The 20,169-nt window shown below is 39.2% G+C and overlaps 1 non-coding gene across 1 annotated transcript; it reads right to left on the bottom strand.

Annotated features, from left to right (window-relative positions):
* Positions 1-19,313: 19,313 nt before the first annotated feature.
* LOC114007904 (small nucleolar RNA SNORA74) lies at positions 19,314-19,514 on the bottom strand. The gene has a single exon (XR_003549478.1). It is a non-coding gene; the product is annotated as a small nucleolar RNA SNORA74 (small nucleolar RNA).
* Between the last annotated feature and the right edge of the window lie 655 nt (positions 19,515-20,169).

Genomic DNA, 20,169 nt, shown 5'->3' on the forward strand with positions numbered 1-20,169 from the left:
AAGAGAAGGAAAGAGAAAGAGAGAGCAAGAGAGAACAAGAAAGGTGGAAAGGAGGGGAAGGCAGAGAGAAAAGAAGAGGTAGGAAAGAGAGGGAAGGGGAGAGAGGGGAATGGAAGGAGGGATGGAGCATTCATTGAACTTTCTGAAAAATCTTGCTCAGTCAACACTTACTCAGAGAAGCTCAGATTCACAGGCAACAGAATTTATGGGCCGAATGCACATCAAAAATTCACTAAGACTCTAGTTTAAAAAGCAAACACTTTCCCTCTCTAGCAACAATGTTGTGAGGTGTGGTTAGGTTCCTGGGCTAGTTCTCAAAAAATAAGAACCACAGTGGAACTGCAGTGTACCTTCTTTAAAAGTTTCTTTCTACCATGAGCAATAGAGATAGACACAGAATCTCCCAGTAAGGTCTTCATGCTGTGATCCGTTTCCAGCCTCCGCCAGCCAGGGATCACAGGTACATGAGCACCCAACATGTTCAGGTGGTCTCTGGATGTGAATTCAGAACGTTCCTGTGGGGCTGGTCTTGCAGGCGGTGTGACTGCCCTGCCACTGTCTAGGCCCCAGTGTGCTTCCATACCAGAAGCTCCTGCATTCCCTGATAAAGATACCTAACTTCTTCCCTCTGGTTCTAGATGCCTCTCTTCCCCAAAATTAGTTTGCAGGAGCATTTCTTCTGTGTTCTATATTTTCAGTGTCTTTCTTCCTGGCACCAGCCCCAAAACACAGAGGCCTCTCCTTGTCTAAACAAATCTTCCTGGATGACATGGCCTCCCTAAGTCAGAGATTTGCCTCTTCCCTTTCTACTTGTTTGAAAATACTACAATCTTTTCAATGAATTGTTCTTATTATAAATAATAGAAATGAGCAAACTAGTGGGTGAATTTTTGTACATATCTAAGATTTCTTTAGACTAAACACCCAGAAATGAAAATGCTAGGTAGAAATGTACACTAATTAAAATTCCTGAAAGTACTGGTCACATAGCCTCAAGAAAACATCACCATTCACAACTTATCTGGACTGAACTAACAAGCTCCTACATGGGCTTCTTCACTTCTCCTATCCAATGGAGGTTTTGCAGAGCAGCCAGTCACTTCCCCCACTACAGTGCTCTAGTAGTTTCCCCCGGGCTTAGATTAAAATCCGCAATGTTTAGCTCAGCCACGAGACCTTGCACCATCACTCATGTCAACGAGACCAAGACCCAGACCTAGGCCCAACACCCTACTCTTCTGCTTGTTTCACTGCCTCGAAAAATCCAAAGTCTTTCCTGCTCAGGACCTAAGCACAGGTTGTTTCTCCCTCTGCCTCCTCCTGCCTAATTTACCCACTCTTGCTTTAGGTTTGCCTCAGCTCCTCAGAGATTGTCACAGTCCCAGTGAGGAGCTCCCAGTTCTGGTCTATCACAGGCTTGCACTTTTCCTACAAGTGCTCACTGCAATCTGCAAACTACCCCTCCCTCTCTCAGGAGATCATGATGATGTCTGGTTCAGAATGAACATTAACGCCTATATTAAACAAATGATCATTTATTAACATCTTTGAAAGTTCTATGGCCTTCTAGTTTAAAAATTTAATGACTACTTGTGTTATTTCATCTTTTTATAGTTCTGTATTTAATTAAGACTGGAATTTAGATGTCACTCACTATAATTTTATCATTCCTTAATCAATCAGCAAATATATAGTGTTCTCTTTAGTCTCTTTATAGTGTACACTATCTATCATATAGAATACACCATATATCATTCATTCTAAAATGTGTATTTTTCACACTTTAACAGCTGAACATTTGAATGCCTTTTATAATCAAATATTGTATTTAAGGAGGTTTTATATTTCTTTTCTTCATGGTATATAAAATAATGTACAATTTACAACCAATGAGATCTTAAAACCAATGAAATATACAGTAAACCCTCTTCTACTTGCCAAGAAGAAATTACATCTACTCAGTTTCATTCATCTCTGAAATGAAAACCAAACTGGGAAGAAAAACAAGTTTTTCTTGTATACTTGTATTGTTTTGTTATAATCCTAACATATAATCTTCATATCAGATATAATATGGTTATGTGTCTGTGTGTGTGTATACAGCTGACTTGTTATCTAGTTACTATTATGGCTAGAGCAGAAATAAACACTTTTTGGTTGTTATTTTTATTTATTTTTTAATCAAAGCTAAAGAGATAGCTGCAAAGTCACCGGGGGACAGAAGCCATCTCTAATTCATGTTGGTTAAACATAATTGTTTTGAGGGATTTTTTTTTTCTGGTCATATCTAATACACCTATAAATATATCTGTTATTTTAGCTAAAATAATAACATTTATTTCTGACTTTAAAAACGGATTTTTAGCAAAGCAAACAATGTGTTTTGGGAAATTATCCCCTAATAAGCATATACATTTTAGTCAGATAAATATGAAAAACGTAAGTATTGTTATAGATAAGGCTTTATCTTCCTTTCCTATTTATTTAGGAATAATGAGATTTCTTTCTTGGGAGGGGAAGGGATGATTCTAAATATTCCTTAGAATAAATCTGTGACTGACCTAGACCTCTAAGGATCCTTTCTCCTCTGAGGTTAGGTTTCTAGTCTGAAGCTCCTTCGAGACCTACGGAATTCACCTGGTAATCTGAGATGCTTCCATGGTGCCTTCTGAGACGAGCCAGTTGGTCCTCCCTTTATCTGGCCCATGGTGGTGCCAGCCATTGTTGATTGTTCATTCTTGCTCTCTCGTTCTCTTGTAGATCTCCCCTTCTCATTCTATGAGATCATTTCCTTCTCTTTCTGGGTCTCATTGTTTTACTACCTTCATTGTGCCATAAATTAGACTCTCTTCTAAAGAAATGCTCTTCTAAATTAGACTCTCTTCTTCTATAAGTCCCTAAATGCCAACCAGCGTCCTCTTCTCTCAGCACTAAAATACTTCCTTCCTTAGTACATCAAGGTATCTCACATCTGTCTTTACAAATACATTTTTTCCCTACCAGGAATACTCTTTGCCTTCACTACGCTTTGTCATCTCATGTGCCTTCACTAAATACTTTTCTACCAACACACCACCTGTTTAGGCCCTAGGGCTACGTTTATCCCACCCTATGTGATGAATGAGCAGGTCTACAGCGGCCACGTGTATCTGCCACGATGGATGAAACTGGTTCACAGATTTTTTACTTTGCCATGAAATAAGCTCTAATACCTCTCTGTTCCCTGCAACTCTGAAGAACCTGACTAAAACACTAGTTCTGGGGGGCCAGCAGGTGGAGTGGTGGTTGGGCACTAAACTCCCACATGGCCAACTATGTTGGAGTCCCTGACCTGGAGGCTTGAAAATCACACCAGGCACATGTGCATGTGTGTCCCAAATCCCTGGAGGAAAATGGAAAAGAAGGAACTTCAGTGTGGCCATCCCCCTGGGGGGTGCTTTCTCACTTTCTCTGTCTTTCTCCAGTGAACGCATATGCCGTATGGCAAAAACCTTAATTAAGAAAACCACCAACGGCAAAACCCTGGTTCTACACAATGCCTGACACACGATGGACAGTCAATAAATACTCAAATATAGAATCCTATTAAGTCCACAATCATTTTTTTTACAGTTATTTCTTAATGGTTCGTCATTAGCATGTTGATAATTAGTGATACGGAAAAATAACCGACAGTCTACGCTATAATAGAAATAGTTAATACTACTTGCCAGACAAGGTATTAGGTGCTTTACATGTATTAACTTGTTCCTCCCTACAACTTCCCTGTGAGCTGCACCAGTCAAGGCTTGGTGAGACTGGGTTAGGTGCCCAGGTCACATAGTGTGTAGCAGAACCAAGACTCAAACCCCTGCAGGTCTGACTCTAAAGCCTCAGCTCTTTCTTGCTATGATAGTCCACTGGCAAATCTAATTTTGTTTTTATAAGAACTCAGCACTCAGATACCTATGCTGATAACTACTTATTAATGATACAAACAAGTTTTAGAAGTTTTCACAATGGTGACCATTTTACTACAAGAATTAGAGAAGCACATTAATTCTATTAATTAGTAGAGTATTTCACTATAAGAAGAACAACTAAGACTATAATAACATAAAACCTTTCTGGAGATTAATGAGGTTTAACCTCAGTATAAATAAGAATTTTCATCCCAGTTTACATTATGGACAACTCTATATAGAGAAGATCTCCATTTTTTTCGGTTTCCAAAAATCTCCAGGAACCCTGGAAAATAGTGTGTCAGCTTATTTGGGACAGGCATAATTCAGAGCCATTCGACTGAGGTCTACTTGTGAAGTCTTCATACCAAGAGAAATTCATGCACTACCAAACCCATGGGCTTTGTTACCCAGGAGAGAAGAGAGCAAGGCAGGAACTGCCTTCCAAAATAATACTAGTCCATGGCAGGACCCTTAAAATCAAATACAAGTTTACAGAAAAACGGCAAGCAAAGGATGACTTGGTAAGGATGGGGAGAGAATGATGAAACACAGGCTAATGATCACTCCCCAGGTACAAGTCACAGTGCCAACATCTCCACATGGGTCATCTCAGTCAATTCTCAGGAGGCGAGACTCTTCTCACCCCATTTTAAAGAAGAGTAAGAAGACAAGAGAAGTTACATGTTCAAAGTGATGGTCTATATGTGTAAAAAATGCAGGATTTAAACTCATATAAAATGACTTCATAGTCTGTGTTTCTTACAGGACAAAAGAAAAATAAAGACAAATTTTAAAAGTCTGTTGATTTAGGACTTATGGCATTTGCAAACAAAAACAAAAAATCTGTAACTAAATACTGGGACAATTCTGTTTTCTATTTGATAATAAATTTCTCCAGGAATATGCTGTCATTAGCAGTTGATGGCCTTTTCAGTCTTCTGGGTGAGAATGAAATAATTTTGGGCAACCCCCAAAACTTCATATAATGCAACATTTACAACTTAGCTAAGTTTACATTAGAAACATAAGAAATGGATCCATTATGAAAAGCTAGTTCCCCAAATAATTTATTCTAGGTTATACTCAGTCATGTTCAACCTTGAGAAAAATGGCACAACTCCTATTTATTTAAAATGAAAAAAAAAAAAATACTGCACTTTTTCCTCATATAATCAAGAGCTCTTTAGGACAACAAAGGAATGTTGATTTCTTAATATGGGTATAGATAGGGTATAATCAGTTTTATTATACAATGAATTTCTATCAACACATCAGAAATCTTTTATCAGTGGGGGGAAACTATTTCTAATGTTGCATGCAAACCTCCCTATTTAGCCCTCTGAAAAACACAGGCATAAAATTCATCCTAGAAAAGCTGATGTTATGGTCAACTACATTAAAAATTAAGTAATTATAGAAGCCAAATAAGAAAGGCATTAATAGGGACCAGCAGATGGTGTCATGGTTACATAGCTGGACTCCCCAGAGTCAAACGCAGTTTGAGTCCTGGACTCAGTGACATAAAACTCATGCAGGGCATGAGTGTGCCCAAGATCCCAGGAAAAGAATGGAGGAAAAGGGACTGCAGTATGGCTATCCCTGGGGGGGTGATGTCTCTCTCGCTTTCTGTCTCTCTGGCAAACACATGCACCCCATAGCAAAAATCTTGCTCTAAATTTTTTTTTTAAAAAGCATTAATATAATTATAATTAATAAATACAAGCAGTTCAATATGACCTTAGTAATTCTGATTGATTCATATTTATAAACATTCTACTTGTCACATATATACTATAAATTCACTTAGCTAAAATCATAGATTACCTTCTGTTTTTAAAAGGAATTATTTATTTAATTTTATTTGCTATTATTATTATAGTTCTTTTTAATTTGACTAGAGAGAAACAGAGAGAAAGGGAAAGGGAAAGTAAGAAAGTAAGCCGCCAGGTCCGGGACTCAAACTGTGTTGGCCATGTGAGAGTCCAGCACCTTAATCCCCATGCCACCTGCCAGCCCCTATACTACATTCTATTAAAATACCACCCCATTTGAGTTTTAAAATTCAAAGTACTCTCCAGCAAGAATTAGAGTAGAACTCATAAACAATGAATATATCTGAAATTAACCAAAATTAAATCCAAACAGTATGTTATTGGATAATCCTAACTGCAAACATGCAGTCACTCACTGCCCTAGACAAAGTACAAGTCCTTCGAGGGCAGGGCCCCTTCTAGTGTCCTGTCCTGCAGCTATGAACAAAACACCGGGAGCAATAGATGCCATGGGCTTCATAAGCACTGGGTGGTTCAGAGTCAGTGTAGCTGGTTATCATTTCTCAACAAACATCTAGGAAATAACACTGTGCAGACCTTGTAACCGTCACTGAGAGTCGAGACACACAGACCTTAACAACCCCTAAGTTCTACCACAAATTATGGCTCTGGGGACATGTAAACAATTTCAAAGAGAACAGGAAGAATATTCAAAAGGTTTTCCTATTCCTAAATTAGAAATCTGTGGAAAATTGGGTTAACAATCATTGTGCAAATAGTCATGGGAATTTACAAAAGATAGGGAGCTACTAGCCAGTATCAAACCATTCCTTTTTTTAAAAAAATTAAACCTTGGAGACCAGCAGTTAGTGTAATGGCTATGTCGCTGGACTCCCACGTAGTCAATCGCGGTTCAAGTCCCGGACCCGGCGGCTTAAACTCACGCCGGGCGCGTGTGCGTGCGTGCCCAAGATCCCGGGAGGAGAATGGAGGAGAAGGGAATGTGGCGTGGCCACCCCCCCGGGGGTGATTTCTTGCTTTCTATCTCTCTGTCTCTCTCTCTTTTAATGCGCGGTGCTTTTAAAAAAAACCCCCCCCCCCAAAAAAAAAAAAAAAAAAAAAAAAAAAAAACCCTTCTGTTAATTTTTCAAGATTTTATTTGACCAGTAATAGTTGTGCATGTAAAAGTAGCAACTCTATAAATAATGTATGTTTTTTTTTTTTCTGTCAATTACCACTAAAAAACCTGAGACCTACACATGTGGCCTCAGCATTGTGGTGCACTGTGTTACTGTTGTACCACTGGGGCTGGCACAGTTACTTCTGACCCCTACAAGAGGTCTTTGAAAAGTTTATGGAAACACATATTATTAAAAAAACTGCATGGATTAAAAAAAATTATATCAAAATAAACTTGTACTTCAATTCCATTTTTTCTAAATCTTTCTGAAGTACCCTCATATGTTAGAAAAGTACGAATACTAGCCCAGCCTCAGTGGCACGGGCAGTAGCATGCTGGACTGCCGTGCTGGAAGCTGGGCCCAAGTCTTGGGCACAGAAGCCCAAGATCCTGATGAGCTAGTGGGCTGGGGAAAGGGGACTGCAGTGTGGCAACACTCTACTGAGGGTGCCTGCCTGACTCGCTTTCTCTCAGGTATACATAGGTACTCTCTTATGAATAAAATTAGTAAAAACTTTAAAAAGTGTATGAATATATTTAATATATTTTAAGTGATTGGCATCCTATAGAATACTAAATAAATTCTAAGGGACTACTAAGTAAATTATTACTGGCAACTCTAACTCAGTATGCTACAAATTTCAGATACCATTCGAATATATAAAATAATGTATACGTAGAATATTGGCAACTATAGATTAGGGCACTATTATCATGAGTAGAGGATACGCTAATAAGCAAAGAGAGAAATTCTATTAGGTTGTCAGGAAAGTCATGATGTATTTTTCTAAGCAAAAATGTGCCATGACTTTCCTGACAATCCAATAGTTTTTCTTCTTTTATGAGCTGCTTCTTTTGCTGAAGTCTACTTAAAACTATTTCATGATTAAAAGGTGTATTTCTTGATCACAAACATTCACAGGAATATTCAAATATGATTGTTATTAAACTTCCTTATAGGGAAAATAAATCTCATAAAATTAACATAGACACATTTTGGATATACTTCAATAGCCTCCAAAGTTATTGACATATTTAAGATAAAAACCAAAGTTAGACTTCAGACGAACACATGAAAAATATATCCAACTAAAGGGGCTGCATTTCCTGCAGCTGAAACCCAGATAAATAAACAAAAAAAGAGGTCTTAAAAAAGGTCTTAGAAAATGAGTATTATGAAAAAACTATGCTGAGTTTCAAATTTGTTTTGCACCAAAATAAATTTGTACTTAATTCCACTTTCCCATCTACTTTTTTAAACTCCCTTGCACAGTGCAAAAATATTATCTATTATACCTGCCTAGTTCCAGAAAGAAAAGAAAGCAGCAGTGTAAAAGCTTGATTAAGGTGTTTTCTTGTCTCAGAAATGGAGCAGGCATATTCCTCTACCAGCCACCATGATGAAGTTATTAACGTGCTATAACAAATCAGTCTCATATGCGTTGCTGATGGTACTACTCAATAATGGAACTGAGATGTTTTAGCCAAATCTGGGAAAAGAACAATTCTTCCTTCTAGATGTGTTAATAGATGGATATAAAAACCAACAAATTTATGTAAGAGTGAAACGAGTTATGTATAATTCATCCTATACATATATAGGTAGGTCAATAAAATGTTAAAATGCAACAAAAGTTAAAACTCATCAAGAGGAAAATATAATTCAGACAAGTCAAATAAATATACATCAGATACACTAGAATTTGGGGGAGGGAGTACGGGTGACTAGGTCAAAGTAGCTACGAAGAGAAGATCAAGAATATGAAATGACTATTAAAATTGGCAAGAGTTTTGAAGTACACTAAAGGAGAGGAGATGAATGAAGTTAGTAACCAAGTGAGGTTGATAAGGAAATAAAACTCCTAGACTAGTAATAAAGTTATTTTTTCAAAAAAGCAGGTTAGGATAAAAAAGGTATTTCTTCAAGCTGACACTTCTTATGTGTAGGCTAAAAAGAAGTTAAGACTCAAATGAAACCACATGTTACTATTAATAGTTCTACAAAGACTTAAGACTCAAATTCAATGAAATCCACTGACTTGTCATAAATTATGAACTAACATTTCTTGGTAATATTTATGCAGACAAGTAAAAAAATTGTAAAAATGATCAGAACTACATAGAAGTATGAGTGGTGATTCATCTTACAAAATACATGAAAACCTTACTGACAGAAAAATAATGCTGTTCTACTCCCAAAGATGATCAAAAACTGTAAGGTTACTGGCTGTCTCTTAGAACATTTCCTAGTTAAACTAAATATTTTTCAAAAATACTTTTCTCATTCATCAGGTAATCACCTTTGCAACAATCATTTCCCATTGAGGCTACCTTTCCGCTCATCTTCTCGGAAGGAAGAATTTTCACTCTTCTTTTTCTCTCACCAAGGAACCTGAAAAATCTATCAGGTTTAATGTAAACTACTTTCAGCCAATGTTTTTAGAGGGACTTTAAGATCAATATGGCACCAATTTGTTCCTTTCCAACAAAACCCATGAAGGCCTCAAATATTTCTAATCCTGTATGCTTATATTCTTTTGATATTCAGTGCTAAAAATTCCACTGTTTATTCCTTCCTTTGTTGTGTCTTTGATACTTGATGAAGAACCTTTATAAACCTTTAGGGGAAGAAAAGGGGCGTCATGAGCATCCTCTTCCTTAATTGTTGAACACATCAGTAAGCAAGGAAAAGGATGCTTATTTTATTTTATTATTTTTTTTAATGGTATTTGGCTACATGTGTATTTCCTTTCAAGAATTCCCCTTATGTGCTACTTGACCCATCTAGAGCTGAGAGTATCTAGAAGAAAACTAAACCTAGTAAGATCTTACACTAGAGAAGCGGATCAAATCTTGCAATATCACTACTTGGGGCCAGTGCTGCACAAGGAAGTGTGTCGTGCCCTCTATCTGAGAGCACTGATACAGAGTACACAGCACAGCCAGACATTTGAAAGAAAGATGGCTGCTCCTTTGCCACTTCGGTTTTTAGCAGAAAGATACCAAGTCAGTGTTATTGGAGGCTCGGTGCATGTTTCACTTTGTCATCTTCTCAGATGGGACTGTGACTACATTTTTATCAAATCAGTTATCTTTGAAGAAATGTGGCAGTCCAGTTTGACTATTCTAAGAATACTGAAAACTCCTCTAAGAGGTCAAATGAACAAGGTTAGTACTTCGGAAAATAGTTTGTTATTGCCTAATATTCCTCTCCCATGTTTTAAGAAAAGTGGTTTAAAGTTAGATCTTTAACATTCTGGGTAAGTTCTTTCTATGTTAATAAAAACTCTTATCTGTTTTTAATGTTCTAAGGTTAATGGAGGTAACAGTACTGAATTAGAACACAAGGTCCTCCTCCAGCCTTTGCTAGCAGAGTAATTTCTTCCAAAACCCCATGCAAGAGCTATTATTGCAGTACTTCCTAGCTGGTATAAAGCATGTTAACTGGGATGCAAAGAATGAGAAAGAGAGACTTCTACAGCTTTTCTTTTCTCTGCTTTTAATGCAAACAAACCACTTTGTTCCATGAATGTTGGCATACCTACCATGTGTAAGCACTAGGCTGGGTAAGAGAAATAAAAGTAAAGCACCAGAAGATAAATAAGATATCGTCCCTATCCCTCCAGACACTTGGTCTAACAGAAGCAAGAAAACACAGTGTCATCTCTGCTGTCACCAAAGTCTTTAAATTACATGCTATCATATGCAGTTGCATGGATGGAGCAATTTCCACCCCTGATTCCACCCTATGGGGGTCTTGGAGGTCCACAGCGGAGATGATGCCTGAATAATTTAATAAACAGGACTAGCATGCATGCAGCTGGTGAAGTTGAAAGGAGATATTCTAGACACAGCTTTGGCAAAAAAAAAAAAAAAAAAAAAAAGTTCTATAAAACTAAAAAAGAGTTCCAGCTGGTGAAGTTGAAAGGAGATATTCTAGACACAGCTTTGGCAAAAAAAAAAAAAAAAAAAAAAGTTCTATAATACTAAACATGAGTCTACAGATTAGGAAACACTAAAATGAATTAGCTGGTTATTTATTGTAGGACATTTCACAGTCTCTAATAAAGACCTACATGCATCAAGGGGAACAGCACCCCTCACACTTACTTGGCATGGGAATCCTCTTTGGCAGAACACTTTTCATAAAGTAGTACTCTTTAGAGCATACTATAAGAAATCTGTACCAGATCATCTCTATAGACTCTCCAGCTTTATCCAAGCGGTCAGTAATTCTAAATTCAGAGAAGAAACAAATACCAGCTGTCTTTAAGGTCTCATTATAAGACTTCTTAAGCTATCACAAAATTCTGCATGTACAATTAACCCTATAAGAATTGAAATATGGGGGAGAAGAATTATTTGAGAGCCCGGCAGTGAGACAAGTAAAGCCTCGTAGCACGAATCCTCCTAAGGGAAGTAGGCATCAGGCATTCGAGCCTGGCCTAATCCAGTAACGAGCAGAGCTACCAGTAATGCCACCCTTAGTATGATGTTTGATGTCCAAGTGTTTTCGCGGTGTCAGAGCTCTACGGTATTAACAGAAATAAGAACTCTTCCTCCAAACCTTTAAAAATACCATGTTTTAAAGCCTTTTTTTTTTCCTTCCTGTAGCTATGGAAGATTTTTTTTTTTTTAAATACAGAAAATGGTTTGTTAATTTTGTCTTTAGCCCAGATCTAAGTCCCCAGAGAGTGGTGGACTGGGACGGAAAGCCTGGTGCGTGAAGCAGCATCAGTGTCCAGCAAAGATGGTGAGACCAACTAAAGGAGAAGTCAAGAATGGAGGAAGCAATGCTGTCCAGGGAAGCCTACAGGGCAAGCGACCAAATTCATTCATCAACATATGTAAGGCTCACACTGGGAGTTAGAGAAGCACTGTAGGGGCAGGGAGGCTGTCAGGGTACTGGTGGGCAATAGCCACACAAACCAATAAACCTGTTAAAATGGGGATCATTTCGATGAACGCTAAATGGGTTGGATCACATGAGGAAACTTACTTGTACATACAACCAAACCAAAAGGGCTTCTTACTCAAAAGAGACAATACAACTGGAAAGACATGTTCCTAGGATGGAGTGCGTAAGAAGTCAGATCACATACATCATCAGGAACTGTGGCTCAGTAACTGGGGCATGAATTCTGAAGTTGGACTTCCTGGGTTCAAATCTAAAGCCTGACATTCACTAGCTACGTGACTTAGTCTAAGTGATTTAAACTCTTTGTGCCCTGATTTCCTCACTGGAAAGTGAGGATAATAGTATGTATTAGGATTAAATGAGTTAACATAAAGAACTTAGAAGGACATTAACTTTCCAGATTTCCTCCCATTAATTTCTTCTTCTGTAAAACAGAAATAATGGCTAATATTTATGACTGTGTGCCATGCTTGCTCTAAGCCCTTTGCCTACCTACAGTTCTCCAGTTTTCAAATGAATTAACATGGAAACAGCACTTGCCAGTGCCAAGTACATGTTAGGCACACAATAAATGTAATTACTACTACTACTGCTACTACTGTGACTACTACGACTGCTACTACTGTTACTACTACTACTACTACTATGACTACTACGACTGCTACTACTGTTACTACTACTACTACTACTATGACTGCTACGACTGCTACTACTACTATGACTGCTATGACTGCTACTACTACTACGACTGCTACTACTGCTACGACTGCTACTGCTACGACTGCTACTACTGCTACGACTGCTACTACTACTACTGCTACTACCACTATCATTATTAAAGCTACTCTGTATGGAGCACTGCTCTTTGCTGGTACTATGCTAGATGCTTCCACGTGCTGGCTCCAAGTCTCACCAATACTACAAAGTGAGACTCATCACCTTCCCAGGGCAGATAAAGAAACTTACAGAAAGATTAAGTACCTTGATTAATTATCCACAGTAGATGGGAATTCTGGGTTTCAAAACTAGGGCTGTCTGGCTTCAAAGCCCTATCCTCCTCCTCCACTATGTTGCTTCATAATTTATGTTATTTGCCGAACAAATGAAAAGTAGCAAAATACAACATTATTTTTCCCCCTGGAATCAGAAGGTAACAGACATGTGAAATGTGAAGACGGCTGTGCAAGGCTGCCTCTGAGGACAGGGAAGGAAGGAAGAGGGCCCAGCAGGAGAAGAGAGGAGGCTTCAACACTTTCTTAATTTCTATTTAAAAACTATGTACACGCAGGTCGGCCTGTGGCATGGTGGTTAAGGCAGCTGGAGCCCCAATGGCTGGCTGTGCAGTTCAAGTTCTCAAGACGTGGTGGCTTGAGAAACATTCCAGGCACCTGTATATGTGCGTGTGCCCAAAATCCTGAAAGGAGGGAGAAATGGAGAAGGGACTGTAGCCAGACCGTTTCCTATAAAGGATGCTTTCTTTCTTGCTTTCCCTGTCTCTGTCTCTCTCTGGCAAATGCATGTGCCCTCTGGCAAAATTAAAGAAATACACACACACACACACACACACACACACACACACACACTCTCACACACACACTTTTAATCACGTTAATAATAAAAGATTGCCCTTTATTAAATACAGGTGAAGGTTTTATGGCTGTTCGTTATACAATTCTCTAATGTAGTCCCTCTGTTATTTGTCCATAGGCTTGAAATAAGCATGTGCCACTAAACTACTACTAGTCTACACTGTGGGAGGCTTCACGGAACCAGAGGAAAATAATGGAATTGGGGAGTCTGGAAATTCAGTCAAGTCTGGGCCAGGTCATTAATAAGTGACATGATCTTAAGTAATTCACAACCTGTTTGAAATGTAAAAACTTACAAAATGAGATTAGATCAAAATGATAGTCTAGAGCTATTCAGCGTAGTACCACCACTACGTAAATGGAATACTCCTGCCAGGGAGATGCGGCATCAGAAAGCAAAACGCTCAACGGGACCTACAAACTGCGAAATCCGGAGAGCACCTCTCCGCTTTTTTAGTTGTAAAAACTATTACTTGCCACTTCTGTAAGTGGCTCCTGATGTTAAGAATTCTTGCTTAATGTTATCATTGTATCTACATGGTAGCTACGAAGATCTGTAGACCCTCGTGGTAACTCAGGCTGGAAATACTGCTGTAAACGTTTACCAGACTGCTGATACTATCATAAAAACAATGACCAAACGGGGTGAGTGTTAGGTATGAGACTTACGGAAACTCCCTCAGAAAGAGCAAACAATGGTCAAGAGGGACAATAGAGAACAAAGCATGGATTTGAAGATGCTTCACAATAAAAATATGAACTCTTCTAGTCTTCTATTATTTTTTAAAATAAATGAGCTATAAACTTCTCCTCCTTGAAAGGCCGATAACCATTCTGCATTTTTAGTATTCTGAGTCAAAAAGATGTAAAGTAACAAACAATCTGAGTGAGAAATGAAACAGGCGGCTCTGCCACCAGGTCTCAGTTCCAGCCGTGTACATGTCGCTGTCTGAATTCCAACTTCCCCAGGCTAGGGCTCTCACCAGTCACACACCTACATTTCTCATAATCTGGAATAATAGTATCAGAAATGCTTAATCTGTGTCAGTCACAGAAGTTACCATTTCATTTTTTCGGGGGGGTGGGGGAGGAAGAGAGTTTTTTTTAATAAGGGTGTGTGTGCTTGCCAGAGAGAAAGCGAGAAATCATCTCTCAGCGAGGATGGCCACCCTGCTATCCCTTCTCCTCTCAGGATCTTGGGCACACATGCACATGAGACTGACATGAGTGGTTTTTTTTTTTTTTTTTTTTTGAGAGCTTTTTGTTATAGGGCGCACACACTTGCCAGAAAGACAGAGACAGAGAGACAGAAAGCGAGAAATCACCCCCCAAAGGGGATGGCCATGCCACAATCCCTTCTCTTCCATTCTCCTCTTGCAATCTTGGGCAGGCAAGCACCTGCTCCTGGTGAGAGTTTAAGCCACCAGGTCTGGGACTGGAACCATGGTCAGTTACATGGGAGTCCAGTGACATAGCCATTACACCAACTGCTGGTCCTCTGACATGAGTTTTGAGACACCAGGCCCAAGACTCAAACCATGGTTGACTTAAACACGGTGGGAGTCCAGCGATGTAACCATTATGCCATCTACTTTGTATCCCCATCCTGTTATTTTTAAGGGAGAAAAACATACATACTGCTGATATATTTTTGCCTTTGTATTATTATCAAAAACTAGAATGCTTTGGAGCCAGTAGGTGGCATAGTCATTAAGGTGCTGGACTCCTATGTGGCCCACCGTGATCTGAGTTCCGGACCTGGTGGCTTGCTTTCTCACTTTCTCTCTTCTATCTCTCCTGTGGTGAGTGCACGTGCCCTATAGCAAATTAAAAGATAATAGTAATAATAAAAAAAATAAATAATTCTAGAAAAAAAACAGAAAGATTTCAAAGAACATATGCTGTTTAGCCAATTAAAATTCATTATTTAAGTATCAGGAGATGTCACTGGCAAACTGTACTTAAAAAAAAGGTGACTAACCTCTAGTTAATTTTATCAGGTGTTTAGGACACAAGCTTGACATGTGCTTAGAAAGCATAAACCTTTTATAAGAGTGAATTCTAAGACCTTATAATTAATATTCTTTGGGTTTCACTTTGAGATCTTAGAATACCATCCCTCACTGGTTGTACAGTTAATCTGCACACATTGGCAAGTGTATATCAACTTAGCCTATAATCTACCTCCTTTAAAAATCACTTTCTACTTGCATAGTCCAATAAGTAGTTTAAAAAAGCTAGAAACTACTGATGCCCAGCAATAAATTAAGTCACAACATAAAAGGGTACCAATATATGAAAAATGACTATGCAAAATTCTCAAATAATACACTTTAATTCTGATACTGATGTGTTTGCTGATGTTGATGTTCTCAACCTTTCACTGATGAGGTAATATATTGTTGTTAAGAACTGCCAAAAAGGTACTACATGGATTACTCTGAAGCAGGGCACTGGCTATGTAATCTGATCTCAGAAATCTCTCCAGTAACCTTCTGCCAAGTTGTGATCGAACAGTCTCTGCACTGACACTGCCCTCAGAGAACTAAGTCTCCCCACTAGATCTTGATCCAGGTCATGTGTTCTTCGATCTCCTTCCATTATTCCTTGGAATAGTTCATTTTTTCCATCATACTGGCCTGTTCCTACTCACTGTCCCTGTACCCAGCTGAAAACAAAACAAAAAACCTTTTGGGCCAGTGAGTACATTGAAATGACAGGTTTTGAAACATAAAAACTGCTAAATCATTGTTATGTTTAGGTTTTATTTTGACACTTGGTCTTAGAGGCCCAGACTCCCTTTAAGAATCTCAGCCATCCTAGCTAATCCTCTGGAAGAGGGGATCACTGTCTGGCATAAGCTACCCATTGGAGTTAACTGCAGCACACAGCTGGAGAAACTAAGAATTCAAAGTGAAACAAGATTCTAGGAATCAAATGAGAAGGAAGATATTAAAAAAAAAAAACCCAACCCCCCCCCAAAACAAACAAACAAACAAAAAAAACAGAAAAAAAAACCCAACCCTCCCTTCAGTAGGTGGAACTCTTTCCTTAAAAATGTAACTTCAGGCGCTTATGAATATCAAAGATGTTATCTGCCTACTAGTCACTTGAAAGAGAAGGCACATTAATAATTCTGACATCTTGTCCGAAATATAGTCTGAATCATAACTGCCTGTCTTCCTAAATAATGTCTTCCTCATTTCAATGGGATCCTGGAGTTTTTCATAAACATGCCAATTTCTTTTCATTTTAGCAGAAGCTACAATTACGTAGAACCAAATAATTGCATTAACTTTAAACTGGCAGGTTTTGACTTATAACTCAGTCTGGAATGTGCTTCGAAAGACATTCAACGTAACTATTTTCTCATTTTAATGATTTCAGATATAAAGGAACAATCTGATTAGAAATAAGGCAAAGATCAGTACTTGTAATATAGAAATTATATTATTCCCATTTTAAACATGACAGCAACTCTTTCACAAGCATGCATATGAATATTCTTTTTACCTAGAATAACACTGACTCAACTTATTATCATTCTGGCTGATAGTAGACCAAAGTTATCAACATCGAAATAAAGAAAAAATAGTTATTTTAATTAATTAATTATTGTTAAGTTTGCTATAGGCCATGTGCTCTTACGAGAGAGAGAGAACACGCGCGCGAGAGAGAGAGAACGTGCGCGCGAGAGAGAGCACGCGCGCGCGCAAGCGAGCAGGCAAGCCGCCAGGTCCAGGTCTCGAACAGTGGAGTCCAGTGCCTTAATCACCATGTTACCTGCTGGCTCCAACACCATCAAAACTTTTAAATTGAAAAGTATAAACAAAACTGATAGCTGACAAAATGTGATTTATCTAGCATGAAGAAGATGCAAAACAAAGAAGTAATAAAACCCAGGCCCAACCAAGGTGGTGCAGCTGGTAGTGTTCAGGATTGGAGTACTGGAAGCCACATGGTTAACTGGGTTTGTTGTTCAGGAAGGGGACATAAAGTTGAGACCCATCTTCATCCTTAAGGATCTCACAGTCAGATGTTAGAGACAGATTCTACTTAATTGTAGCTTTTGCTAAAGTGAAAAGAAATTGGCAATATTTATGAACAATCCTAGGATCCCACTGGGTTTGGATCCCAGGTCTGGTCGACCTTAACCACGCTGGCTGTGAACCAAAATCCTGACAAGCTGGAGGGCTGGAGGAAGGAGACTGTGGTGTGCGGATGCTCTGTTGAAGGTACTTTTCTCTCTCGTGTGCCAGTGCCATCATGAATAAAATGAGTAGACTTTAAAAAATAAAAGAAAAGCCTAAATTTGTCTAGTTTTCCTCAGGCACATCCCCTGGTTTCCACACCTTGTATGTTCCAACCTCATTGATCAAGCTCCAAGGTTACTCTCTTTCTTAGAATCACTGTCCCAGATGCTGCCTTCAGCTTCTCCCCCTGGCCAGATCTTGAAGCTCAGTGTGAAGGATCTTCCTTAGTCCCACACATCACATAGCACTGTTACAATGGCCTCTTCCTTATCTGTCTCCAACATCTGACTGTGATATCCTTAAGAATAAAAATTAGTCTCAACTTTATGTCCCCTTCCCTGGCAAACAGCTTGGCACAGGCAGGTAGTCAATAAACATGCGCTGAATGAACAAAGGCACTGAGCTTTCCTCTTGGGTTCTCTTCCTCATCCTTTGCTCTGGCAGTACAGACTCTTGAGTGCCCAGCACTTGTACAGGATAGGCTGTAAGGAGGCAAAGCCTTACTAATAAAAGCCTCCCAACCAGAAAGATTGTTGAGACATAAAAAAGCTTCACTGAGCCAGTGTGTAAGCCAAGGACACACCATTAGTCGCTAGGAGTACTGCAGAGAGAATGAGAGGAAAGCTCAGACTTCACTTGTGGGAAAATGACAGATCTCATCCCTGGGAAAATACTACCAGAGACTCAACAGAAATTAAGAACCATGTGTCTAGATTCATTAAAGTTTCAGTGAGGAAAACTTGCCCATGACTTTGGAACATATCGGTATCTGTAATTCTCTTTATCACTGTTGCTTATCCTGTGGTTTGTAGGAATAAAATGTCTTGACTAAACCCCAAGATTTTGTGCTTGGAAGGAAAGAGGCAGAGCCATGAGACGGCATCCCAGGAGATAGGATATCCTGTTTTATATCCCAATAGGATGCAACTTGAGAGAAAGAAAGGAAACTGGCTGAGGAGTCAGTGGATACGTGTGTCCAGGGAAGGGGCAGTGCTAGAACCCTAAACTCAAATTCCTCAAATTCTCTTAGTTTGGGGGGAGGCAGGAAATACAACTGGCAGGATGCATTTGAAATTGCATCATAAGCCTAGAAAACCAGAGCATCTATTTCTAGAATGTCGATTTGATTCCAAGATTTGTGAGAGAGGTGCACTGTGATAATAATATGTCAAAAATACAAATAAGACTAAAATACAAAATACAAATAAATTATGATAAACCATGAGACTTGAATGAATTTTATTCACCATTCCTAGTAAGCATCCCCTTTCTCTTTAGTTCTTCAACAGAGGCTTGCTGAATAGATGGCCAATTTTTTTCTTTTTAAAAAGAAAAAGAATGTAAGGAGGTAAAGAATAAGACAGGGTCCTCTTTTTTCCTTTTGAGAGAGATTTTTGCTATAGGGCATGTATGCTCACTGGAGAGACAGAGAAAGACAGAGAGACAGTGAGAAATCATTCCCGGGGGGATGGCCATGCCATAATCCCGTCTCTTCCAATCTCCTCTCAGGATTTTGGGCATATACACACACATCTGGCATGAGTTTTAAACTCTGGGTCCGGGAATCAAACCATAGTCAACTACGTGGGAATCCAGCAATATATCCATTATGCCATCTGCTGGTCCCAAGACACAGTCCTCTTCTGACAGCAAAACAACTGTTTGCACCCAGACTAGGATCAACTCCACAGGAGGAATTACTCCACTCTCAGAGGTGCAAAACACTGCCCAAAGGTTCTTGGCTGTCACACCAAAACAGTGCTTATAGCCAAACCTCTATAAAGACAGTACTTGCTCTTCCAACAGTGTAACACCACCACAGGCATCATAATAGCCTGGACAGTTGACTACTGCTGGACTTTTTTTTTTTTTTTAAGAGAGATTTTGGTATAGGGCACATGCGCTTGCTGGAGAGACAGACAGAGAGAGACAGAAAGCGAGAAATCACTCCCCAGGGGGATGGCCGCGCTGCAATTTCTTTTCCATTCTCCTCTAGGGATTTTGAGCATGCAAGTACATGCACCTGGTGTGAGTTTAAGCCGCCAGGTCTGGGACTTGACCCGCGGTCGAGTATGTAGGAGTCCAGCGACATAAAGATTACACCATCTGCTGGTCCCAGGATGGCCAAGTGTCAGACAGTAAGCTGAAGCAGCTGTTCTCAACAACTCGGCCATCACGTTAGGAATGAACATAGACAAAGATATGACAGACCTTCAAACACGGTTCAGGAAAGCCACACATTTAGGAAGAAGGCAACCTCTACCTCGTGACTCAGAGATATATGGAAATGCCAGAGTGTCAGCTGCAGTTCTACCACTTTCCATCCAAGAAAGCCTATTAGTGTGCAAGAGACCAAGAGTACCTGTAAGAGACATTTAGATCACCTCCCAAGGTGTGCTGCCACACCTATGCCTTCAACACCAACCTCTGACTTGCTACCCATCAGGTATACTTGCTTACCAAGTTAAAAGATAGAGAGGGACAGTATTTCTAGGAGGTAACTAAAAGTGACA

Source organism: Tupaia chinensis, unplaced genomic scaffold (genome assembly GCF_000334495.1).
Source record: "Tupaia chinensis unplaced genomic scaffold, TupChi_1.0 Scaffold000251_1, whole genome shotgun sequence".
NCBI classification, from domain to species: domain Eukaryota; kingdom Metazoa; phylum Chordata; class Mammalia; order Scandentia; family Tupaiidae; genus Tupaia; species Tupaia belangeri.